Source organism: Balaenoptera acutorostrata, chromosome 9 (assembly GCF_949987535.1).
Source record: "Balaenoptera acutorostrata chromosome 9, mBalAcu1.1, whole genome shotgun sequence".
Classification (NCBI taxonomy): domain Eukaryota; kingdom Metazoa; phylum Chordata; class Mammalia; order Artiodactyla; family Balaenopteridae; genus Balaenoptera; species Balaenoptera acutorostrata.
In genome coordinates this window covers 90,224,956-90,237,552 of record NC_080072.1, presented here as the reverse complement: position 1 = coordinate 90,237,552, position 12,597 = coordinate 90,224,956, and positions in this window count along the sequence as shown.

Sequence of the window (12,597 nt, the reverse complement as noted above, 5' to 3'; positions counted from 1 at the left end):
GGGATTGCTGGGTCGTATGGTAGTTCTATTTTTTGTTTTTTAAGGAACCTCCATACTGTTCTCCATAGTGGCTGTATCAATTTACATTCCCACCAGCAGTGCACAAGGGTTCCATTTTCTCCACACCCTCTGCAGCATTTATTGTTTGTAGATTTTTTGATGATGGCCATTCTGACTGGTGTGAGGTGATACCTCATTGTAGTTTTGATTTGCATTTCTCTGATAATTAGTGATGTTGAGCATCTTTCCATGTGCCACTTGGCCACCTGTATGTCTCCTTTGGTGAAATGTCTATTTAGGTCTTCCAACCATTTTTTAATTGGGTTGTTTGTTTTTTTGATATTGAGCTCCATGAGCTGTTTGTATATTTTAGAGATTAATCCTTTGTCTGTTGCTTCATTTGCAAATTTTCTCCCATTCTGAGGGTTGTCTTTTCATCTTGTTTATAGTTTTCTTTGCTGTGCAAAAGCCTTTGCTTCATTAGATTCCATTTGTTTATTTTTGTTTTTATTTTCATTACTCTTGGAGGTGGGTCAAAAAAGATCTTGCCGTGGTTGATGGCAAGAGTGTTTTTCCTATGTTTTCCTCTAAGAGTTTTATAGTGTTCAGTATTACATTTAGGTCTTTAATCCATTTTGAGTTTATTTTTGTGTATGGCATTAGGGAGTGTTCTAATATCATTCTTTAACATGTAGCTGTCCAGTTTTAACAACACCACTTATTGAAGAGGCTGTCTTTTCTCCATTATATGTTCTTGCCTGCTTGGTCATAAATTAGGTGGCCATATGTGTGTGGGTTTATCTCTGGGCTTTGTATCCTGTTCCACTGATCTATGTTTCTGTTTTTGTGCCAGTACCATACTGTCTTTTTTCTTTTTTTAATTTATTTATTTTGGGCTGCATTGGGTCTTTGTTGCTGTGCACAGGCTTTCTCTAGTTGTGGCAAGTGGAGGCTACTCTTCGCTGCGGTGCGCAGGCTTCTCATTGTGGTGGCTTCTCTTGTTGCGGAGCATGGGCTCTAAGCACACGGGCTTCAGTAGTTCTGGCACGCAGGCTCAGTAGTTGTGGCTCACAGGCTTAGTTGCTCTGTAGCATGTAGGATCTTCCTGGACCAGGGCTCGAACCCATGTCGCCTGCATTGGCAGGCAGATTCTTAACCACTGTGCCACCAGGGAAGCCCCCATACTGTCTTGATTACTGTAGCCTTGTAGTATAGTCTGAAGACAAGGGAGCCTGATTCCTCCAGCTCCGTTTTTCTTTGTCAAGATTGCTTTGGCTATTCGGGGTCTTTTGTGTGTCCATACAAAAGAAAAATTGTAAAATTTTTTGTTCTAATTCTGTGAAGAACGCCATTAGTAATTTGGTAGGGATTGCACTGAATCTGTAGACTGCTTTGGGTAGTATAGTCATTTTCACAATGTTGATTCTTCCAACTCAAGAACGTGGTATATTTCTCCCTTTGTTGTTTATGTCATCTTTGATTTCTTTCATCAGTGTTTTATAGTTTTCTGAGTACGGGTCTTTTGCATCCTTAGATAGGTTTATTCCTAGGTATTTTATTCTTTTTGTTGCTATGGTAAATGGGATTGTATCCTTAATTTCTGCTTCTGAATTATCTTAGCTTTTGCTTGTCTGTAAAGGTTTTAAATATGGCAGTGTGTACATGTCGATCCCAAACTGCCTAACTATCCCTTCCCCCACCCTTCCCCCCAGTAACCATAAGTTCGTTCTCTAAGTCCATGAGTCTGTTTCTGTTTTGTAAATAAGTTCATTTGTATCATTTCTTTTTAGATTCTGCATATAAGGGATATCATACAATATTCCTCTTTCTCTGTCTGACTTACTTTACTCAGTATGACAATCTCTAGGTCCATCCACATGTCTACAAATGACCCAATTTTGTTCCTTTTATCGCTGAGTAATATTCCATTGTATATATGTACCACATCTTCTTTATCCATTCCTCTGTTGATGGACATTTAGATTGTTTCCATGTCTTTGCTATCATAAACAATGCTACAATGAACATTGGGGTGCGTGTATCCTTTCAGACCATGTTTTCCTCCAGATATATACCCAGGAGTGGGATTGCAGGGTCATATGGTAGCTCTATTTTTAGTTTTTTAAGGAACCTCCATACTGTTCTCCATAGGGGCTGTACCAATTTACATTCCCACCAACAGTGTAAGAGGGGTCCCTTCTCTCCACACTCTTTCCAACATTTATTGTTTGTGGATTTTTTGATGATTTTTTTGACTGATGTGAGGTGATAGCTCATTGTAGTTTTGATTTGCATTTCTCTAATAGTTAGTGATGGTGAACATCTTTTCACGTGCCTCTTGGCCATCTGTGTGTCTTCTTTGGAGAAATGTCTATTCATGTCTTCTGCCCATTTTTTGATTGGGTTGTTTGTTTTGATGATATTAAGCCTCATGAGCTGTTTGTAAATTTTAGAGACTAATCCCTTGTCAGTGACATCATTTGCAAATATTTTCTCCCAATCTGTGGGTTATTTTTTTGTTTTGTTTATGGTTTCCTTTGTTGTGCAAAAGGTTTTGAGTTTAATTAGGTCTCATTTGTTTATTTTTGTTTTTATTTCCATTATTCTGGGAGATGGATTAAAAAAGATACTTCTGCAATTTATGTCACAGAGTGTTCTGCCTATGTTTTCCTCTAAGAGTTTTATAGTGTCTGGTCTCACATTTAGGTCTTTAATCCATTTTGAGATTATTTTTGTATATGGTGTTAAAGAATGATCTAATTTCATTTTTTACATGTAGCTGTCCAGTTTTCCCAGCACAATTTGTTGAAGACACTGGCTTCCCACCATTGTGTAGTCTTGCCTCCTTTGTCATAGATTAATTGACCATAGATATATGGGTTTATTTCTGAGTTTTCTATCTTGTTCCATTGATCTATATTTCTATTTTTGTGCCAGTACCATAATGTTTTGATGACTATAGCTTTGTAGTATAGTCTGAAGTCAGGAAGCCTGATTCTTCCAGCTCCGTTATTCTTTCTCAAGATTGCTTTGGTTATTCAGAGACTTTTGTGTCTCCATACAAATTTTAAGATTTTTTTTGTTCTAGTTCTTTGAAAAATGCCATTGGTAATTTGATAGGGATTGCATTGAATCTGTAGATTGCTTTGGGTAGTATAGTCATTTTCACAATATTGATTCTTCCAATCCACGAACATGGTATATCTTTCCATCTGTTTGTGTCTTCTTCGATTTCTTTCATCAGCATCTTATAGTTTCTAGAGTACAGGTTTGTGTCTCCTTAGGTAGGTTTATTCCTAGGTAATTTTTTTTTTGATGCGATGGTAAATGGGATTGTTTCTTGAATTTCTCTTTCTGATCTTTCATTGTTTTTATATAGGAATGCAAGAGATTTCTGTGCATTAATTTTGTATCCTTCAACTTTACCAAATTCATTGATGAGCTCTAGTAGTTTTCTGGTGGCATCTTTAGGATTTTCTATATATAGTATCATGTCATCTGCAAACAGTGACAGTTCAACTTCTTTTCCAACTTGGATTCCTTTTATCTCTTTTTCTTCTCTGATTGCTGTAGCTAGGACTTCCAAAACTATGTTGAATAAAAGTGGCGAGAGTGGACATCCTTTTCTTGTTCCTGATCTTAGAGGAAATGTTTTCAGCTTTTCACCATTGAGTATTTTAGCTATAGGTTTGTCAATAAGGCCTTTATTGTGTTGAGGTAGGTTCCCTCTATGACCACTTTCTGGAGAATTTTTATCATAAATGGGTGCTGAATTTTGTCAAAAGCTTTTTCTGCATCTACTGAGATGATCGTATGGTTTTTACTCTTCATTTGTTGATGTGGTATATCACACTGACTGATTTGCAGATATTAAAGAATCTTTGCACCCCTGGGATATATCCCACTTGATCATGGTGTATGATCCTTTTAATGTATGGTTGGATTCAGATTGCTACTATTTTTTGAGGATTTTTGTATCTATGTTCATCAGTGATATTGGCCTGTATTTTTGTGTGTGTGTGTGGTATCTTTGTCTGGTTTTGGTATCAGGGTGATGGTGGCTTCATAGAATGAGTTTGGGAGTGTTCCTTCCTCTGCAGTTTTTTGGAATGGTTTCAGAAGGATAGGTGTTAGCTCTTCTCTAAATGTTTGATAGAATTTGCCTGTGAAGCCATCAGGTCCTGGACTTTTTGTTTGTTAGGAATTTTTTAATCACAGTTTCAATTTCAGTGCTTGTGATAAGTCTGTTTATATTTTCTATTTCTTCCTGGTTCAGTCTCGGGAGACTGTACTTTTCTAAGCATTTGTCCATTTCTTCCAGGTTGTCCATTTTATTGGCATACAGTTGCTTATAGTAGTCTCTTATGATCCTTTGTATTTCTGTGATGTCACTTGTGATTTCTCCTTTTCATTTCTAATTTTATTGACTTCCATCCTCTTCCTTTTTCTCTTCATGAGTCTGACTAAAGGTTTATCAATTTTGTTTAGCTTTTCAAAGAACGAGCTTTTAGTTTCATTGATCTTTGCTATTGTTTTCTTTGTTTCTATTTCATTTATTTCTACTCTGATCTTTATGATTTCTTTCCTTCTACTAAAGTTGGGTTTTGTTTGTTCTTCTTTCTCTAGTTCCTTTAGGGGTAAGGTTAGATTGTTTATTTGAGATTTTTCTTGTTTCTTGAGGTAGGATTGTATTGGTATAAACTTCTCTCTTAGAACTGCTTTTGCTGCGTCCCATGGGTTTTGGGTCATCGTGTTTTTGTTGTCATTTCTCTCTAGGTATTTTTTGATTTCCTCTTTGGTTTCTTCAGAGTTCTCTTGTTTACTTAGTAGTTCACTGTTTACCCTCCATGTATTTGTGGTTTTTACAGTTTTTTTTTCCTGTAATTGATTTTTAATCTCATACGTAGTGGTCAGAAAAGAAGTTTGATACGATTTCAATTTTCTTCCATTTGGCAAGGCTTGACTTGTGACCCAAGATGTGATCTATCCTGGAGAATGTTCATGTGTACTTAGGAAGAAAGCATATTCTGCCACTTTCAAGTGGAATGTCCTATAAATATCAATTAAATCTATCTGGTCTATGTGTCATTTAAAGCTGTGTTTCCTTATTAATTTTCTGTTTGGATGATCTGTCCATTGGTGTAAGTGAGGTTTTAAAGTCCCCTACTCTCATTGTGTTACTGTCGATTTCCTCTTTTATAGCTGTTAGCATTTGCATTATGTATTGAGTTGCTCCTCTGTTGGATGCACATATATTTATAATTGTTATATCTTCTTCTTGGATTGATCCCTTGATCATTCTGTAGTGTCTTTCCTCATTTCTTGTAACAGTCTTTATTTTAAAGTCTATTTTATCTGATATGAGTATTTCTACTCCAGCTTTCTTTTGATTTCCATTTGCATGGAATATCTTTTTCCATCCCTTCACTTTCAGTCTGTATGTGTCCCTAGGTCTGAGGTGGGTCTCTTATAGACAGCATATATACGGGTCTTGTTTTTGAATCCACTCAGTCAATGTCTTTTGTCTGGCACATTTAATCCATTTACATTTAAGGTAATTATTGATAAGTGTATGCCTATTGCCATTTTTTAATTGTTTTGGGTTTGTTTTGGTAGGGCTTTTTTTCTTCCCTTCCTCTTTTGTTCTCTTCTCTTGTGGTTTGATGACCATCTTTAGTGTTGTGTTTGGGTTGCTTTTTCTTTTTCGTGTGTGTATCTACTGTACTTTGGGGGTTTGCTGTTCCAATGTGGTTTTGATATAGCAGTCTATATATGTGCAAGGGTTTTTTGTGTATGTTTTTTTTTTAAGTTGTTAGTCTCTTTCCCACCTAGAGGGGTTCCTTTAACATTTGTTGCAAAGCTGGTCTGGTGGTGCTGAATTCTCTTAGCTTTTGCTTGTGTGTAAAGCTTTTGGTTTCTCTGTCAAATCTGAATGAGAGTGTTGCTGGGTAGAGTATTCTTGGTTGTAGGTTCTTCCCTTTCATCACTTTAAATATATTGTGCCACTCCCTTCTGTCTTGCAGGGTTTCTGCTGAGAGATCAGCTGATAATCTTATGGGAGTTCCCTTGTATGTTATTTGTCATTTTTCCCTCGTTGCTTTTAATATTTTTTCTTTGTCTTTAATTTTTGTCAATTTGATTACTATGTGTCTCAGTGTTTTCCTCCTTGGGTTTATCCTGTCTGGGACTCTCTTCACATCCTGGACTTGTATATTGACTACTTTTAATCACAGCAAAAAATACATAGTTCCTTATATTTTCCCCTTATATAGTTCCTTATATTTTTCATGTTGCTTCAGGGCAACATGAGAAGCTCTAAAGAATTTTACAGGGCTGTAACGCTCACGGATGGCTCCATCTGTGCCAAGTTCTAGAACAGTGATGGAATTGATTTCTTCTTGAGTACAATTTGGAAGAATTCATTTTAATGGCTCTCTCTAGTACTATGTTGCATAGAATTGTGAGACAATCTCTGCACCCAAATAAGAACATTGTGATTTATTAGCACATCCATCATGGGGTACAGGAGTAGTAATACATGTGCTACAGATTTACCATCTGTTTTCTGGAAGAAGTTCTTTCAAGCCAACCTCACAAATTTCAAGAAGCACTTTTTGTTAATAAAACCCTCTGTGCAAAAGTTCTTAGAAACCCATTCTTCTGTCACAGTCAAGTATTACATTATATTTTAGATATAGTAACTTTTATACACTTCTCTTTCATTTTTCAGTCCAACAAATTTGAGATGTGAATAAAACGTACAGAGAAAATCATTAATTGAAATCGAAAGTAACATCATTATGGAATATATAAGGTAAAAACAAGAAAGACTAAACAGGACCGAGAATCAAACTGGCAGTAGGAAAGCTTAAACTACTCATGGTTTAAAAAAGGAGAAAGATATGAAAGCAATCAAATAATAGTTATGACAAAGAAAATTTTCCAACATAAAGAGACTTGGTATCCCCTAAATTGACAAGGAACGCATTCAAATATAATATTACATAAGATAGCTTTAGAAAAATTAAATCTTCAGATCAGAAGGAGGCACAATGTTTCAGGAAAAGAATGATACAGAATGACTGAGACATAGACTTAAAGTATAAAGAAAGAATTTTTCAGACTGTCAGGCAAAGGGAGTCACCTAAAAATGTAAACATACATGTTTCTGTGAGTGTCAGAAAGCTGGGAAAATGAAACTGGTCTCAGGTTTCTCTACAGCAATGTACAATGCCAGAAACATTAGATTAGAGTGATGGCTATGAAGCTATAAGTGAAAGAAAACATGACCTAAGATTTTAATACTCAAACAAGTTGTTCTTCAAGTATAAAAGAATAAAGAGCCTCAAGCACAAATGAACTCACAGGATAGAACACCTATGAGCTATTTGTGAAAAGGCTGCTTAACAATAAAATCCACCTAATCAAAGGTGAATCAAGGTGCGGGAGCTCAGCATCGAGGGGCCAGCCTAGCTGGGGCCCGTGGCCTTGCGTCTTCTGGCTGTGACGCCGGTCCTGCTCAGGCTGCAGGGCTGTAGCCGCTAGGCTGTGGGCACCCAAGGGGCCAGGAGATGAGCCGTGGCCCCCAGGCAGGTGTGGGCATCGTGTCCGCAGTGAGTGTCCGCAAGGCCATGCTCAGGCCACGATCACTCAGTGAAGCTGCACCGTGACAGCACGGCCAACATCTTCTCATGCTGTGAGGACCAGTGCAGGCTGCAGTACTCGGTTCCTCTGCCTACCGTGCATGCTTCCCTGCGGGAGAGCCTGCTGGACTTCAACACCCACCACCTCCAAGGGGTGGACTGGGTGCTTCTCCTGAGCACCGTCCACCCCTGATCTGTATCCAGACCTTCTTACAGCCATGGCTTGGTGAGACAGAGCAGACAGCAGAAGCAAGAAGAACTACAATGCTGCAGCCTGTGGAACAAAAACCACATGCACAGAAAGAGAGACAAAATGAAAAGGCAGAGGGCTATGTACCAGATGAAGGAACAAGATAAAACCCCAGAAAAACAACTCAATTAAGTGGAGATAGGCAACCTTCCAGAAAAAGAATTCAGAACAATGATAGTGAAGATGATCCAGGACCTCGGAAAAACAATGGAGGCAAAGATCAAGAAGATGCAAGAAATATTTAACAAAGACCTAGAAGAATTAAAGAACAAACAGAGATGAACAATACAATAACTGAAATGACAACTACACTAGAAGGAATCAATAACAGAATAACTGAGGCAGAGGAACGGATAAATGACCTGGAAGACAGAATGGTGGAATTCACTGCTGCAGAACAGAATAAAGAAAAAAGAATGAAAAGAAATGAAGACAGCCTAAAAGACTTCTGGGACAACATTAAACACAACAACATTCACATTATAGGGGTCCCAGAAGGAGAAGAGAGAGAGAAAAACCAGAGAAAATATTTGAAGAGATTATAGTTGAAAATATCCCTAACATGGGAAAGTAAAGAGCCACCCAAGTCCAGGAAGCACAGAGAGTCCCACACAAGATAAACCCAAGGAGAAACATGCCAAGACACATAGTAATCAAATTGGCAAAAATTAAAGACAAAGAAAAATTATCGAAATCAGCAAGGGAAAAAGGACAAATAACAAACAAGGGAACTCCCATAAGGTTAACAGCTGATTTCTCAGCAGAAACTCTACAAGCCAGAAGGGAGTGGCATGATACACTTAAAGTGATGAAAGGGAGGAACCTACAACCAAGATTACTCTATCCAGCAAGGATCTCATTCAGATTCGATGGAGAAATCAAAAGCTTTACAGACAAGCAAAAGCTAAGAGAATTCAGCACCACCAAACCAACTCTACAACAAATGCTAAAGGAACTTCTCTAAGTGGGAAACACAAGAGAAGAAAAGGAACTACAAAAACAAACACAAGACAATTAAGAAAATGGTCATAGGAACATACATATCGATAATTACCTTAAACTTGAATGGATTAAATGCTCCAACCAAAAGAAACAGGCTTGCTGAATGGGTACAAAAACAAGACCCATATATATGTTGTCTACAAGAGACCCACATCAGACCTAGGGACACATAGAGACTGAAAGTGAGGGGATGGAAAAAGATATTCCATGCAAATGGAAATCAAAAGAAAGCTAAGTAGCAATACTCATATCAGATAAAATAGACTTTAAAATAAAGAATGTTACAACAGACAAGGAAGGACACTACATAATGATCAAGGGATCAATCCAAGAAGAAGATATAACAATTATAAATATATATGCACCCAACATAGGAGCACCTCAATACATAAGGCAACTGCTAACAGCTCTAAAAGAGGAAATCGACAGTAACACAATAACAGTGGGGGACTTTAACACCTCACTTACACCAATGGACAGATCATCCAAACAGAAAATTAATAAGGAAACACAAGCTTTAAATGACACAATAGACCAGATAGATTTAATTGATATTTATAGGACATTCCATCCAAAAACAGCAGATTACACTTTCTTCTCAAGTGCGCACAGAACATTCTCCAGGATAGATCACATCCTGGGTCACAAATCAAGCCTCAGTATATTTAAGAAAATTGAAATCATATCAAGCATCTTTTCTGATCACAACGCTATGAGATTAGAAATCAATTACAGGGAAAAAAGCATAAAACACACACACACGGAGGCTAAACACTACGTTACTAAATAGCCAAGAGATCACTGAAGAAATCAAAGATGAAATCAAAAAATACCTAGAGACAAATGACAGTGAAAACACGATAATCCAAAACCTATGGGATGCAGTAAAAGCAATTCTAAGAGGGAAGTTTATAGCAATACAATTCTACCTCAAGAAACAACAAACATCTCAAATACACAATCTAACGATACACCTAAAGGAACTAAGAAAAGGAGAAACTAAGGAAAGAAGAACAAAATACCTAAAGTTAGTAGAAGGAAAGAAATCATAAATATCAGAGCAGAAAAAAACGAAAAAGAGACAAAGAAAACAATAGCAAAGATCAATAAAACTAAAAGCTGGTTCTTTGAGAAGATAAACAAGATTGATAAACCATTAACCAGACTCATCAAGAAAAAGAGGGAGAGGACTCAAATCAATAAAATTAGAAATGAAATAGGAGAAGTTACAACAGACACTGCAGAAATACAAAGCATCCTAAGAGACTACTACAAGCAACTCTATGCCAATAAAATGGACAACCTGGAAGAAATGGACAAATTCTTACAAAGGTATAACCTTCCAAGACTGAACCAGGAAGAAATAGAAAATATGAACACACCAATCACAAGTAATGAAATTGAAACTGTGATTAAAATCTTCCAACAAACATAAGTCCAGGACCAGATGGCTTTACAGGTGAATTCTACCAAACATTTACAGAAGAGCTAACACCCATCCTTCTGACACTCTTCCAAAAAATTGCAGAGGAAGGAACACTCCCAAACTCATTCTGTGAGGCCACCATCACCCTGATACCAAAACCAGACAAAGATACTACAAAAAAAGAAAGTTACAGACCAATATCACTGATGAATATAGATGCAAAAATCCTCAACAAAATACTAGCAAACAGAATCCAACAACACATTAAAAGGATCATACACAATGATCAAGTGGGATTTATCCCAGGGATGCAAGGATTCTTCAATATATGCAAATCAATCAATGTGATACACCATATTAACAAATTGAAGAATAAAAACCATATGATCATCTCAATAGAGGCAGAAAAAGCTTTTGACAAAATTCAACACCCATTAATGATAAATACTCTCCATAAAGTGGGCATAGAGGGAACCTACCTCAACATAATAAAAGCCATATATGACAAACCCACAGCAAACATCATTCTCAATGGTGAAAAACTGAAAGCTTTTCCTCTAAGATCAGGAAGAAGACAAGGATGTCCACTCTCACCACTATTATTCAACTTAGTTTTGGAAGTCCTAGCCACGGCAATCAGAGAAGAAAAAGAAATAAAAGGAATACAAATTGGAAAAGAAGTAAAACAGTCACTGTTTGCAGATGACATGATACTATACATAGAGAATCCTAAAGATGCCACCAGAAAACTACTAGAGCTAATCAATGAATTTGGTGAAGCTGAAGGATACAAAATTAATGCACAGAAATCTCTTGCATTCCTATACACTAATGATGAAAAATCTGAAAGAGAAATTAAGGAAACACTCCTATTTACCATTGCAACAAAAAGAATAAAATACCTAGGAATAAACCTACCTAGGGAGACAAAAGAACTGTATGCCGAAAACTATGACACTGATGAAAGAAATTAAAGATGATACCAACAGATAGAGAGATATACCATGTTCTTGGATTGATAGAATCAATATTGTGAAAATGACTATACTACCCAAAGCAATCTACAGATTCAATGCAATCTCTATCAAATTACCAATGGCATATTTTACAGAACTAGAACAAAAAAATCTTAAAATTTGTATGGAGACACAAAAGACCCCGAATAGCCAAAGCAGTCTTGAGGGAAAAAAACGGAGCTGGAGGAACCACACTCCCTGACTTCAGACTATACTAGAAAGATACAGTAATCAAGACAATATGGTACTGGCACAAAAACAGAAACATAGATCAATGGAACAAGATAGAAAGCCCAGAGATAAACCCACACACCTCTGGTCAACTAATCTATGACAAAGGAGGCAAGGATATGCAATGGAGAAAAGACAGTCTCTTCAATAAGTGGTGCTGGGAAAACTGGACAGCTACATGTAAAAAATGAAATTAGAACACCCCTTAACACCATATACAAAAATAAACTCAAAATGGATTCGAGACATAAGTGTAAGACTGGACACTATAAAACTCTTAGAGGAAAACATAGGAAGAACACTCTTTGACATAAATCACAGCAAGATCTTTTTTGATCCATCTCCTAGAGTAATGGAAATAAAAACAAAAATACACAAATGGGACCTAATGAAACTTCAAAGCTTTTGCACAGCAAAGGAAACTACAAACAAGACAAAAAGACAACCCTCAGAATGGGAGAAAATATTTGCAAATGAATCAACAGACAAAGGATTAATCTCCAAAATATATAAACAGCTCATGCAGCTCAATATTAAAGAAACAAACACCCAATCCAAAAATGGGCAGAAGACCTAAATAGACATTTCTCCAAAGAAGACATACAGATGGCCAAGAAGCACATGAAAAGCTGCTCAACATCACTAATTATTAGAGAAATGCAAATCAAAACTACAATGAGGTATCACCTCACACCAGTTATAATGGGCATCATCAGAAAATCTACAAACAACAAATGTTGGCGAGGGTGTGGAGAAAAGGGAACCCTCTTGCACTGTTGGTGGGAATGTAAATGATACAACCACTATGGAAAACAGTATGGAGATTCCATAAAAAACTAAAAATAGAATTACCATATGGCCCAGCAATCCCACTACTGGGCATATACCAAGAGAAAACCATAATTCAAAAAGACACATGCACCCCAATGTTCATTGCAGCACTATTTACAATAGCCAGGTCATGGAAGCAACCTAAATGCCCATCAACAGATGAATGGATAAAGAAGATGTGGTACATATATACAATAG